Source organism: Anopheles coluzzii, chromosome 3, assembly GCF_943734685.1.
Source record: "Anopheles coluzzii chromosome 3, AcolN3, whole genome shotgun sequence".
In the NCBI taxonomy this organism is placed as follows: domain Eukaryota; kingdom Metazoa; phylum Arthropoda; class Insecta; order Diptera; family Culicidae; genus Anopheles; species Anopheles coluzzii.
The window spans coordinates 26,153,482-26,168,051 of record NC_064671.1 but is presented as its reverse complement, the minus strand read 5'-3'; the positions used below and the strand labels follow the sequence as shown (position 1 = coordinate 26,168,051).

The window sequence follows — 14,570 nt, the reverse complement described above, 5'->3', positions numbered from 1 at the left end:
ACACAATCTTTAAATCAATTTCCATTTAATGAACTAGTTCAATTAAACTCAATCAATCGGCATCCCAATGGGAGTGCATTACAAAAAAAAAGAAGCAAGCACCGACCGTCTCGCCTCGATGTAATTGCACTGATTTGCGATGCAGTTCGGGCTCTGTTTTCGTTTGTTCTACCGTGTTTTTGTACCCGCTCTCCCGTGGTACATTGCCAAGCCGCCCAGTCAATGAGAATTCAATCAACATAATCACAAACTCTAACTCACACAAAGCCAAACCCGAGACACCGGATATTGGGCCAGCTTTTCGACCCAGGATGCAAATGAATCCATCCGTCCAGGCGACAGATTACGTCGCGGCGAACGTAAATGAGCCCTCCGGGGTCTGCTCATCATTATGCTCGGGGCCCGTTGCATGCACCCGTCCGTACACCGCGGTGTCTGCGTATGTGCACCCTGCTGCAGCGCTCCAGCATGATATACTGCGCTTTGCCGCCTTGCTTTACTTATTTTCGGCCATTAATCAATCGCTGAGATCGCGTCGGTTTAATTGCAGCGACGGGGCGCTACCGTGTTGGAGCATGCGAAATAAATTTTATCCTTCCTCTGCATCTAGATGTGATGTGGTTCGTTAGCTAAAACAGCACCGAGCGTACACTCGACATGATTTGAGTGTTCTGATGGGTGTTAGTTGGCACAAGCGGGCAATAGGAACTACACTAATGTGGAACGTTATTTTTTCTTCCTTCAGATGAATTACACCCAGCACATATACGTGTAGAATATTTAACATTTTTCGTTATCCTCTAGCTTAATCGTGTATTTCACTTCTCGAACGAGACGAAACAGCTACCGGAAGGATTTGCAGCAGAGGAGGGAAAAATTGTCCCATCTTTTTTGAACCATGTGTGACACATCCATTCAAAACCGTGAACGTGACACCGCGACAACGCGAATGTGTAAACAAATTAGCGCGAATGTGTTCATTTTTTCCGCCACGTCCACAGCAGCATGTAAGACGAAGGAGAACGCGAGAGAGATTACACGGGACAGGAGATTAGCACGATTAGCACGGCCCGGGGGACGCGATGGATGCGGGATGGATTAGGTGGCAGATTCAAATTAGCGCTCCTACCGGTCGTAGCCATTTTTTCCCCTCCGCGCATTTTGCAGAGGCCATGACCGTGGCAGATGAAATCATAATAATATGTTTCTGACATGTTTTAGGTGTTTGTTTTTTTGTGTGCGTTGGTGCAAATGGTTTCGATGTTTTTTTTCTCTTTTTTCGTATTTTCCATTTCCTTAATCGTTTAGAGCGGTCACGGGCTGGATGACGTAGGAAAATTATATTTAAACGGCAGAAAAATACAATATCCGTATCAGAGCTGGCCCTGGGCTGGACGGACTGTAAGATGGGTGAGAGGGGGTCCCTGGTAGGACATTACGCCTCGCTTATGTATCTCTAATGCTAAAACAATGGCAGTCCTTGCCCAAAAGTGATACATCATCGTTTGGAAAAAAAAGTCTATGGAGTATGGATGCTGTTACGACGGGATCGGAACGATGATGAATGAAGCACGCGGCTCTGATCTGAAGCGTTTGTGATAAAATGTGTGTCTGTGGTACTTTGAGACATCTTTGCATAATTCATTCCGGTGTATTAGTGTCAGAATAAGCAATCTTTGATTAATTGTATTGTAATGAGGTTTTCTTTATTTTGCACTTGCAATGGTTGTGGCCTCTTTAAAAATACTCTTTAGCTTCAATTGTTTTGTAAACTCGAGTTGTTGTGGTTGTTCATTAATCAATTACTTTATGATATGTTTAAGAAGATATTTTTTATAATGCTTGGAAGGAATAAAGCTTACCCTACGACAGCAAACTAGGACATGAAAGTAAAGCGTTATACTATCGACATTTATCTTCTTCTAACTAGTTTAGCTGCAAAGCTCTCGATAGGTCTGCAGAAAAATTTTAATAGCAAATTGCCTTGGCACATGGGCTAGGGCCGTAAAAACACCATAAAAAAATATACTGTTAAAATGTACTCGTTGAGAGTATATTTGCACTTAAAACAACTAGATCACATAAATAACAAGCAAAGCAGGTGAATGATACCTGAGCCGTGAATGTCCGATTTTTATTACAAATATTTATTGCGCATATTCGTCTCATATGCTCTCATATGCTCTCATATGCTCTTATTTGTTTTCTTGCAATTCAATCAATTTTTACTGACTTGTTTCATCAGCGCTGGATATTATTATACAAACAAGAACGTAATTTGTATCAAATGTTATTCTTAACACCATGTTGTGCCGATTTTATTGGACAAACAACTATTTCGTGTAAATGATTTATAAATAAGCTCATTACAAATATTGTCAGCAGAACAATTGTAAACATATGACCAATTTATTTAAATTTGACAGAAAAATCAATCATTATGCCTTGAATGAAACAAAAGATTGAAAAAGCTATAAAATAACTACATTTTTGCAGCTTTATTCGTCATTTCAAGCACTGCATAACTCGGTAAACTATGTCATAAAATAAATAACTCGTTTAAAACGGATAATGTCCGATAAATTACTTCTGCCCGCTTTCCCATACGCAAACACCTACCTACAAGCAGCAACAGCAACAACAAAACCTCCAAAATCAAATATTCAAATCCACATTGTGAACCAGCGAATAAAAGCGATAAAAAACTCCATCGAATTCGGAAATCGGAATGACCAACGAACCGAAAAAAGCAAATGTATAGCGAAAGAATAGCACACAGACGAAATAAAACTTAAAAAAAAACCGAGCAGGCGTCTACCAAATAAACACATTCCCTCACGTAACGCGTCCGATGACTTCACCCGGGCTCGCAGCAGTGGGCACAAGCATAAGAGCACACCGTCCCAAACCGACCCAGCCACTGTCCCGACCAAGTCGGGTTCCAGAGTCCTGGAACAATGTACGTAAAAATTAACGAACCGGTCGGTCAGAATTTAACTACACGTGCGAGCCCAATCTGGATGGATTTGAGTCAGCAGATCCCCCCGAGAGGGAAGCACAATGGGGATTGGGGCAGCTTTAGGGAGGGCGGGCGCATGTGTCACAATATACCGCTTGTCAGATGGATTTGTGCTGAAGTGGCATCAAACGTTGTGGCGTGTTAATTGAAGTATCCTCCGCACGAGCAGAAGGGCCTCGGCGCGATGCGCTCCTTCTTGCGTGATGTGATTCTGTTTTGCTCGTGTGACCACCGTCGCTTCCCGTAGTGACAGGTGAACGTGGGAAAATTGAAAGCAAAAGGCGCAGCAGCAGCAACAAAAAATGCTCCCCCAGACTGTACCCGTGGGCCGGAACAAGTGCGCCATGTCAAGGTGTATCGGTGAACAAATTGGTACTGCAAGTTTGATACTGTTCCGGGGTGTGCGTGTTTTTGTGTGTGTGTAATGTTGTCGCTGTTTTCGTTTTCTTCTCTGCCGGTGTCGAATGCCAATATCGAAGCATGGACAGGAGAGAAAATAAATAATGAACGTCCGCTGGCGGGCGGAGAAATGGTAAAATTTAACACACAAAACTTCAACACGATTTTGCTTTTAAGGACGTCGCTGGCTGGCGTTCGCAAAGAACAGGCAAGGGGTGTGGGCCGAGCGACATTCACACACTTATCGCATTCAGCGAAATTTCGAAGATCAATTTTTACTGCGACACTTATTAATCATCAAACAGATAAGCCCGGGCGTAAGCACGGTAGATGAGGCAGTCCAAATATTGATTTGAACGATGATCGGAAAGGTCATTTCAATATTCATGTAGATAGCTTTAATATTTGCTAGTTGCTTTCAGTTTTTGATGGTTGCTTCGTCCATGTCTCGCAATTATCTGCGTGTGCGAACACCCCGTGAACCGTTTATCGAATCGCCCGCCCCAATCCAGCAAGCCTATTGCATTACAGCCACTGGACACCCGAACAACCTTAACGATAGCATGCTGTTAGCATTATTGCTACCTCCATTTACACGGAAAAAAGGCCTCCCCTATCGGCAATCGATACACTTACTGCCTAACAATACCCACCGGAAGCGCACGAGCGCCACGCTGCCAAACGCAAAGATCTCATCAATTTTCATCATTTCCCACGGCATCCGCGTGAGGTAGGTGAGCAGCGAAATACTACGAAGCAACCGGGAAGTAGATACAATGGATAGCAAACACATAGACACACACAGAAAAAAAACCAACACTCCACACAATTATGGCTCTGCGGCGGAATTGTTGGCCCTTCGAGCCGGATCGGATGTTCGTGGAATGGATACCGCTCGCGATACATTTGTTGCGTGGAAAATGGTCGAGGAAAAAGCGCCACAATCTCACAGCTGTGAGCACCACTGGCACTCGGATGAACGCAGCAAACATCACTCACGCTCACCAGAGAGTGAGTGCTGTTGGGGCAAAACCATCCGCGTGAGTTCTGGCTCATCTTCTCTGGAGCTGGTTGGGTACCTTTTATTTTGCGCGCGCCTGGCTGCATCGTCGTTGTCCTGGTTCTCGTCTCCGGCGGAGCATCGCATCTTGGTTCATCTCGCGAGCAGCTGTGCGCTGTGCAAAGGTTTCGTGGCGCGACCAGCAACGCCGGCCAGTCCTATCGGAACCGTCGAGCGAGCCTGGCACGGTAAGCAAGCGTACGTGTGCAAGCCGCCGCAGCACCATCAGCTGGAGCAGATTGCCGTACTACCGTTCGTGTGCGTGGTTGGATGGGGCCCTGCGTGTATGTGTGTCTGTTGAAGTATCTAGTGGACCTGCGACATTGCTTCCTTGATTGGAGTGGTCAGGATCGGGTGCAGTTTGAGCAAGGGTTACATTTTAAACCATTTCTGTGAAGCCGAATTCCAATAAATTTTCCACAGGACTATAAGGTGACTATGTCCATAACTCACCGTAAAAGTGTATCGTTGTGCAAAGAGCGTTGTGCTTCTGGTGGTGTGAATTTTTAAATTTCTACTACTGCGACCACTGCTACGATCGATTGCAACGATAATTCCCTTTATGGGATGAAATGTGATTGTTTGTCGTGTGTGCATATGGTAGCTAAGCCACATTCTTTGTGTCTGGTTTTGTAGAGCGAAAGAGAGTACGCTGTTAGGTTACCATTTTCCATCCGTGTCGTGCGATGAAGCTGTGTTGAAATATGTGCTCCCAACGATTTCTGTCACAGCGTTACAATGGAATGGAAACGATTGAATGTGTAAATTTCCAAGTGCATTTATCTTCCCGCGACCAGCTTGTGTTAACACTGCAGTAAAGTGCATCTTCGGAGGTATATGTGCGTGTATTTGAGTTTGTTTCTGACCTACCAGTGTACCAGCCCACCCACCGAGAAAGTGTTGGGCATCGTAAAATCAGTCGTGTGTTCGTAATAAATCACCAGCGTTTGGAGCGAACAAAAAAAAAACGCATGAAGTAAACACCCGCGCTCACCTCCTATTTCCTTAGGTGGAAAGTGTTTAAAAATTGTATCGCCTTCGGTTGGGGGATCTGTTTTTTTTTACGGCGGCAGTAAATTAAAGTGCGTTTTGTCCCGTGCTTATTCCAGTTCCCATAGCATGAAATCAATGAAATCGAAACAGCGCATTGAAAACAGGCCTGCCCTGCTGACTCCTCATGTAAAATCGATCAAAAGGGCAAGGGGAGGTTTGCTTTTGTTTTAATGTGCTATCCGGTCGTCTGAAGTGGTCGTAAAATATTCTGTCCAGTAAATATTTACCACCCTCCTCCCCCCTAGCGGAAGGCGGGTTAGATGCGTGTGGGTGAGAAAGCATTCGAATGAGGCAAATGGTTAAAAAACAACGATACAAAAAAAATGAAAGAGTAAATGTAGAAAATTGTTAGTGTCATTTTCAGACTGTTATTATTGCTATGAAGTCATCCTGTAAGTGAGGAAGTTGAAGAGTGAGTGTGTGTGTTTCTTTTTTTTCTTGTGCTATAAAAATAATGTGTCAAGGCATCTCAAATAAAAATCCATTTCTACTCCTAAAGAAAGCAGGTACACAGCAGTGCTAGTGTTGTGTTGAAAGTGGATCAAATATTTTACAGAAACGGTTTGACGGGTTCAATATCCGGGTGAAAATAGTCAAATCCCGAACGTGCGTCGTCTTCGCAGTGAACTCACGTAAGAAAGTTGCCAAATAAAAATAGAGAAAAAAACGAGCCGACGAAAGTCTATTGCCTGCAAGAAGCAGCAGCAGCAGCAGCACGACATTTCGGAACGCTCAAAAAGGTAAATTATCTATTGTAAGGTGGTGGTAGCGAAAGTGAGGACTTGTGGGCGGTGGCGAAGAGCAAGTAAAGGCTGTGAGCAGAATTTTAATGTCCGGTGCACGGCTGATGAGCTGATTCTACCCGCCCATCCATCTTAGTCTCATTTCAACCTATCGACGGCCGGCAAACGTGACTGACTGGGAAGAGGGTTTTTACTTTTCATTGGGTAGTAAATGTACTGCTCCACAGCACGGTTATTGATCGGAGTTGCGGTGCTGTTGGAAGAACGGCCAGAAGTTTTGTACCGTTTTGTGATCATTTAATTACTTTCGCTTTCAGTTTTGAGAGCAAGGCCAAGTCACTGGCTCAACAAACCCATAAAATGCAAGCCTGTCAAAAGATCAAACTGTGGCGGGAGTTAATACAAACCACTGGATACTGTAGGAGTAGAAATTTCATTGGGAGGTGCAATGCTATTGGTTTTGTTCATTTGTTTTTGTTTAATTAGTGTGTAGAGGAGCATAAAATTAATTGTAATTAAGCACCGCGGGCGGGTTATTGAGTGTGTTAGTGGAACGTGCTTTGAAAGCCAGAATACTAAATTGGCTCATGTTGGCTCATGTTCAATACACCACTGTTATTTTAACAAAATGGTGATGTTGTTCATGCAATTTCAATGAAAACGGTTTACAGCATGATTCATTTGAATTTGAAAGCCTTATGGATTTATGGATTTATAAAAGAAATTATTAATTAAGCTTATTGAATGTAATTATTTGTGCTGGTCCAAACTTCTAATGCTGTATTTTCTATGTATACCCACCGCCTTTTGTTCACCAGTAGTATACATTTTCTATCGATTGCTCGAAATTGAGAGATAGACAATGAGAGAATCCTGTGAACTACACCGTCGAATCCGACCTAAAAGTTATTCAAATATTGAACACGTTCACATGACACACATGGCGTTGAACAGACACTCTGTCCTAACAAAAAACATTAAACCAACATTGTTGCTGTTCACCCAAAGTTCAGAAATGCTACACATTCGTCTAAAAATTGAAGCCCTTTTCTCGGCAATTGTTTTTAAATTCAATAGCTTCATGCTTGGATGGATAATGTTTTCAGCGGAAGCCCATCGTTGCAATTAAAAATGTAAATCAACTGGGATTGCCATCCTGGTGAATTTGTTTAATTTTCGGAAATAACAAGAAGCGTTTGGTAAACAATGAACCCTTATAATTGAGTTAACTCCAATTTCTCCTAATGAATTCTATAAACCATTTTTTTTCATAGAAAAATGGAGATATTTTTTAGAATCTAATCGAAAATTTCAAAATCTTACAATTATGGCATAAAACCGTGTAGGCTGTTTACCATCATGTGTCGTTTTTTATTTAAAAAAACGAACCTTCAAACTAAACACAACTCCACAGTCGAAACATAATGATTGCAAATGTAAATAACCTATCCACCCGATTTGATCCCTTCACTATGGACGCCATCAAAGAATGGTTATCAAAAGGCAACCAACCAAACGATTTCCCTGCAGTGCACTCCGCGTGTATGGGACGGTTCTTCGAAAGGACACCGTCACCTCCACACATTTGTCGAGCAGCTTCTAATTCAACTCAAACAACACCTCCCAACCAACGCTGGAACATTCGCTCTCGCCCGGTTCCATCGAAAGGGAAAGTAAGTTTGTCCTTTCCGTCGTTCGCCTGGTAGCGCCCGTGAATGAGTTGATGAAAGCCGTTTGAAGCGAAGAACGGAAAATGGGAAGGTCCTATGTCAACACGTTTACTGCCGGAGTCAACTGTGTGAGGGGTATGATGCGAAAGCTTGCTTTTCGTTTCCATTCCTTCACATCCCACACTCATTCCCTACTTGGAAGAGCCACAGAACGCAAGCGTGTGTGTGTGTGTGTGTGCGAGTGTGTGAGTACTGCGGTTAGAACATACTTCATCAATATTTAAATGTTGTACTCAACATTCTGTGCTTTTGCATACGTTCGCCGCACCGGTGTGTACACAGCCGACATAGTGCGCCGGTGATAAGCAATACTGTGTCAATGCTGCAATAACAAGCTTAGGTAAAGAGGTAGGGGTATTTTTCGCACCAGCCCTACACCATGGCAAACAGACAGTGGGCAAAAAGTACTTCCCACTCGCCGTACCTATGCAAACTTCCGAGCCTCGGAGGGGTTTTTGTGTGCGGTACCGTACACCCTTTTCGTACAAACATATCATCTTATCATTGGCAAGTGTACGCTCCTTTTTGTACATCACCCCTAACGAGCGCTCCGTCGAAGCAAGGATTCTATGGGGAGCAAAATGGTTCGTTTCATCTTTCTAACATGTCGATATGCATCACAGGATTAGTCATAATAACAACAAAAAAATGTATCAAAGAAAGAGCTTTTGTTGGCAATAATTTAAAGCTTCACCCGGCGCTTTTAGCGCGTGTATCCTTTCCAACGGACAAAAGCCAGAGACGGGTACTGGGCCAATATTGCTGTCCTCTCGTGACTCATCCCGATATTTATATCACCGTGGGTCTTCTTCGCCCGAAAGGTAAACACATAAAGCAGCTTATGCTACCATTTGCCTTAGCTGTATGGGTTTTGAAACGGGAAAAAAGTGGCCAAATAAAGTGTGTGGCCCATGTTTGATTAATGAATTTGCCTGAGAGAAGCAATGGAAAGCCGCACGGTTCGCCTTAAAATGTCCTTGGTGGAGCGGCTTTTTTAACGGAATATCCGGGAAATAAAGCGAAAGCGGAACCTGCTAGATACGCAAACGCAAAAGAAGCGATAAAAGCAACGTTCCTTTTTGTCTCGGGTGGTTCATCGCGATTATTCTCGCATCTACTGCGCCTAGCAAAAGGATCTTGCGAGAAGCTTACAATTCCTTCCTGCTGCCTTTCGTTTAGCATGGTGAATGATGGTAATGGAAATCAAAAAAATAATCTTCCCTTCCATTCCCTTCCTTTCGTTGCACCAGGCCGATTGGATGGGGGGATGGGGTAGACCGACAAGTTGTTCGAAAATTTGTTTACGACACGATGGGTTTCTGATTTGTTGACTTTTCTACGGTTTCTACCGGGAAGATTGGAGCGCAAATCTAGCGCTTCGGTAGCGGGTAGAGTTCGAGTAGACAGAATTCAAGAGGAGGCTTGAGTTTTATGAGTTTTTGCGTTGGTGGTAGTACAATGCGTGGTTAAAGGTTTTTCCAAGGGATATTACAGCAACAGATAAGGACGAAATTCAATCAATACTGTAGAGAAACGGCTTTAGACCCTAAAATAGAATGTTTCGGTTTTAAGCAAGATCTTTTAATCAATAACAAAAATTGGTAAAATTCGTTGAACTTCGGATTCTTCCTAATTAAAAAATAAAAAAGCTCTTCTAGTTTTGCTTAGCTTGATGTTGAAATAACGTATATTTGCTAATAAAACTGTTACAACTTAAACTATTAAATACATCTATTAAAGATCTATATTCAACATTGTACTGCTAAAATGTTATAGAAATATAAAATTTATTGGTTATCATCAATTCGACCCTCTTATACCGAATTTTAAAGTTTAACAATTCCAAACAAAAAACGTTTGAAAAGCTCGTTCACTTTTAAACTAATTTAAATACCTATTATCACAACATCACTTTATACTTTTTCACTAATTAATGCCAGCCATATTTTCAGTAATCCCCTACTACATCCAAACGCACTAAAAATCCCTATAATCTTCCATTTCTCTCTGGTTTAGCTCTGCCACTGCCCACCCCTATTTAAGCACACTAATCAAAGCACATTTCATAGTCGCTAAAACTTTCATCCCAAAGTGTCACTGCATTCATCAATCATGGAGACGAACCGATGATGACGGTACTCGTTGCGACAACGGTACCGCGGTGAGCTACCGGTGCCATCTGCGTGGAGCGTCGAGAAAACAGTCGAATCAATTCTGCCGCTGGTGCAAAGCGCGGTAGGTTCGCGCGGCCACGAACAGCTCCCGAGCCATTTACAAATAATTAATTTTCATCGCACCGCATTACGCGCACGCCGTTGAGCGTACTTACGCTTGTTGGCGGGTTTTTCGATGCTGCTTGCTGCTGGGAGCACCGCGGACGAGGTGAGAAAATCAGTATTGGAAGGAAAAAGGGAAAAGGAATTAGGGCGAAACGGACGAGAATGTTAGCAGGGAAGGTTTTAATTGTGGCGATACAGGCACGAAAGAAAAAAAAACAACACAAGCTCAAGAAACGAAAGAAGGTAGCTCACTGCTAACAGATTCATTACCGTTTAGTAGAGCGAGAGGCTAATGCGAATCGTTCTCCCGCGGTCGTATTTTCCTCTGAGAAAACTCGAGAAAAAATGCAAGCGAAGAAAACTCTACAGTAGTAGCAAACCGTACTACGGCAGGTTAAATCGGAATTGCAATCATTGAGGTGGTAATGCGAGGCAAGAATTTATGAAACGAGGCATCGGGTCGGGTTAGCCGTAAGTAATGGTGCAGGGCATAGGGAAAGCGCAATAGCAAAAAACGGGAACTCCCTCGCAACATTTTTGTACGTTTTCCCCGGCTTCGAACCCCTTTTCTCTAATGAAAACGCTGTTCGGCGAATTTATTCCACTCGATTAACGTGGAGAATTTCAATTTCGTTTCGGTTCGGTAGAAAAACACACCTGCCCCTAGCAAATGTGTATGTGTGTGTGTGTGCGGGTTCGTGTTTGTATAACTGTACGCGTAAAGAGCATAAATTGAAGTGCCATTCTTGATTGGATACAGGATTTACAGAGCGCAATAAAAAAAACTGGAACACAATGGTTTGCTTTTCCATCAAAAGGCTCGATTAGAATCAGGACGGGAAATTGAAAAACTTTTGGCAGCTGTAATTAATAATAAATTTGTGTGTGGGCAAACTCACATGCTCAAAAGCTTCTTGTTGTTTACAAACAAAAACTAAATGATTTTAAACTTTTGTAAGCATAAAAAATCGATCTCACTGCAGCATTTTCCTTCCAAGAGCGAACACTTTACACACAAAAAATATGCAACGTTTTGGTTTTGCAAGTGACAGCTTTTATTAGCACCAAAGGTTCAACTTTACACTTTAAAATGCTTTCGTGTGTGCGTTTAATTGTTGTGCACTAGTGTCTCTACGCTCTGCAGCGCCCTGGGACCGATGCTTTTACTTTAACGTAGTCCTTGATCCTTTTTTCGGGCTGTGTTCTCCTTCTCTTTCCACGCCGAGTTCAAACGCCACCGGTTCATTACAATTCCCCAAACTGCTGCTCGTTCTACTCGCACGGAATGTGTCCCTTCGAGTCCCGTGCCTTGCAATTAGGGCACTGAGGGCGTGATTTTATGCACCAAACCATTCCATGCCTTAGCATGTACTACGGCAGCCAGGGGTTGGATGGAATGTTTTTGTGGAAAGTGTCCAAAATGTTTACCAAACGGTTATCACCGCACCACTTGTCTGGGTAGGGAAAGTTTGTCAAGCTCAACTTTTGCGAACCCGTTCCAGCATCAAACGAATCGAGTTTTGGAAGGTGTGCATGGTGTCCGATGAGTTTGAGGGAATACTTGGTGAGAAGTTTGTTTTATTGACTGCTTGCTTGGCAATGGTTGTTGGAGCTGTTGGAGGAGAGGATTGACCAAATGTTTACAGTGGATTAACGTTTTCAACGAGACCTTTTTAATATAAATGGTAAAATATTATCATTATATCCGCCAATTTGAATATCAAATTTAGTCCTTCCGATCCATTTTTTAATGGCAGAGTTTTAATGGAGCAATTTGACCAACGTAAAATTATTGTCTTGTTAAACTTGATGCATTTGCATTTTGCAGGAACCTTTAACAACTCAAAACTTTCAGCCGAGCATATGGTCAATAATAAATGAAACTTTTAAAATTTACTTTCTGTTCTCAAGTTAATATTTATTAAAATCGAAATCAATCTAAAGATGTAATTCTATCAATTAATATGCATAAAATATACTCAAGAATACACACTCAAAACATTCAATGCTGAACGTTTTCTCGAATGCCATTCCGCTGTTATGCATATCGTTCCCACCGGTGTACAGAAACAATTCAAACCGCCCCTTAGGGCACGTCCAAATATGCAGTTTACGATGTGCCGCTTATGCTTATGATCATGACAATAATGGTGATGATGATGATGATGATGATGATGATGATGCAGACGACGAGGAAGCAGTGTGAGCCTTCATATTACACAGACACAAACACACACAAAAACTCATAATTCTACGTTCGCATCCCACTCGATTGCCATAAGCGCGCACAGGAGGCGTTGCTCGATCGTGCCAAACACCGATCGATGACCGATCACGACGATAACCGTAAGGGTGTCGCGCAAATTTAATAAACCGTTAAATGCAACCTCCCCAACGTCCCGACGCGCCACCCCAAGGTGTAAGGTTAAAGGCGAAAGGTGCATCGCTGCGTTGGCATACCCAAGAGTAGGCCGTTGTATTCCGTGATCGAGAGTGATTTCAAACAACGGATCACGAACGGGTTATTCGCCAGCTGCATCATGGGTGCATCATGGCAAGCAAACCAATTTCGCCGCTTGCCAAATAATTTGATCAAGATTCACCGCTATTGGCTGGGACGGACGAGGAAGGTAATAAAATAAAGCAAGACTCACCTGCAATGCAGCATGGCGCAGAGCAGAACAGGTGACCAAAAAAAATCGAATTGGGAAAGGATTTCAATCGCAACAAATACGCCAACGCTTGTGAAAAAGTTTTTTTAGCTGTCTTCCGGAAGCACACACAAACTTAAACCTCAAGCTGCCAGGTTGTCCACAGAATACGATAAGTCAGTCATTATGGCTACAACAGATCGTATCGAGGCTCCAGCAGCCCGAGCCGAGCAATAAAATTTATATTGGAAACGTGTTTACCAGGGCGCGGACTCAATCGTGCACGGCGTGGTTTAAAAGGTTTTTCATTAAATTTTTCGGTCCATCCGCGGGAAGACGGTTTTTATATGCGGGCACATATTTTTATGAGCTTCTGAAACGAACCATCGGAGGCATCGGATTTATCCCCGCCGTTCAAACGCGCGTGTTTATTATTGCACCTTGGTAACTGGTTGGCCGGCCCGGTTTGTCTGGATTGCTGGAGCTGTAAACCGAATACCCGTCCCAAAACCGAACTCAAATCTCGTCACTTACCCATCAGCGTGTCGGGGGGTCAGGATTCGGTGGTGGATTGTACCGTTTTTTGATCTCTCAGTTGCGCTTTTTTTTTGCTGTTGCTTCGAGTGGCACAACCGTCCGCTTGTTAAGAAGCAATTTAGAAAAGACGCAAAACGGTAGATTGCTTTTCATTATAAATCCAAGCTCATAAGCCCTATATGAGTGTTCAGTTGTTTAAAAACAGTCGCTTCCACCATCCAACCCAATTGCTCCCCCTTATCTCGTCTCGCTTGTTCAGCTGTGCGGGAATTTCGAACCATTCGCCCCTCTTCAGATGACGAGGACGATGATGATGATGGTTTTCATTCGCCGAAATTTTGATTGCCCATCGCTTCACAATATAAAGTTTAACTTGTTTCCGTGGAGAGTGGAGCGGCCCCGAGCGAACGGGCTTGCAAATGGGCGAGTGGCAACGTCAACAAACTTTATAATAATGTTGGGCATTTACAGAACGGAACGGTCGAATGATATTTACCACCGAATATATCTGTGCCTGCTTTCGGGATGCCGAAATGTTCACCGCGTACTGTTGGGCCATAGCACGGGAACACATTTCATTTCGAGCGATCGAACCACATAAACTGGTTGTTTTATTGTTCCATATCGTTAAATGTAGCTCAAGTTCAGCGATCCTGTGTTCAATAAAAATACTCCACTCAAGCTTTAATGCCGCTGCGAGACTGGCTTTCGGTGGTCAAGCTGGTAGGATGGATAAATAATATTATTTATTTTGATACTGTAGATGGGACATTATCCCAGAGATGCGAAGAAAGAATCCCAGTGATGCAGAGAAAGAATTACTCTCCAAAGAGAGAAACTGAGAAGATATCGTTGATTGGCAAACAAAATAATTCAGAAAATTTGAACAATTTTTGCTAAGGTTCTGACCAACAAATGTACAAGAATGCAACTTTTACAGTAGTCAATTCCATGTGTTACATGTTTCTTCTTCCTGATGGCAAAATATCTTAATACTTCCAGTGAAATGTTTGAGTTACTTAACCACATGCTGGAGAACATCCGCAGTGCAGCACATTCGGGCAGGAAGCTTAATTTGACACAGTGTTTGCGTAAATTT

The 14,570-nt window shown here is 42.9% G+C and overlaps 1 protein-coding gene across 5 annotated transcripts in view; it reads left to right on the top strand.

The window, feature by feature from the left end:
- Window positions 1–4,526: 4,526 nt before the first annotated feature.
- LOC120957343 (uncharacterized) overlaps window positions 4,527–14,570 on the top strand; it is a 60,292-nt gene continuing 50,248 nt past the window's right edge. For 2 of the 5 annotated variants that reach the window (XM_040379493.2, XM_040379494.2), the window contains exons 1-2: window positions 4,527–4,910; window positions 6,031–6,271. The gene's annotated coding sequence lies outside the window, so the exon portion shown is untranslated. The remainder of the gene's footprint in view (window positions 4,911–6,030; window positions 6,272–14,570) is intronic. The other 3 variants (XM_040379497.2, XM_040379498.2, XM_040379496.2) reach the window with 3 other exon arrangements.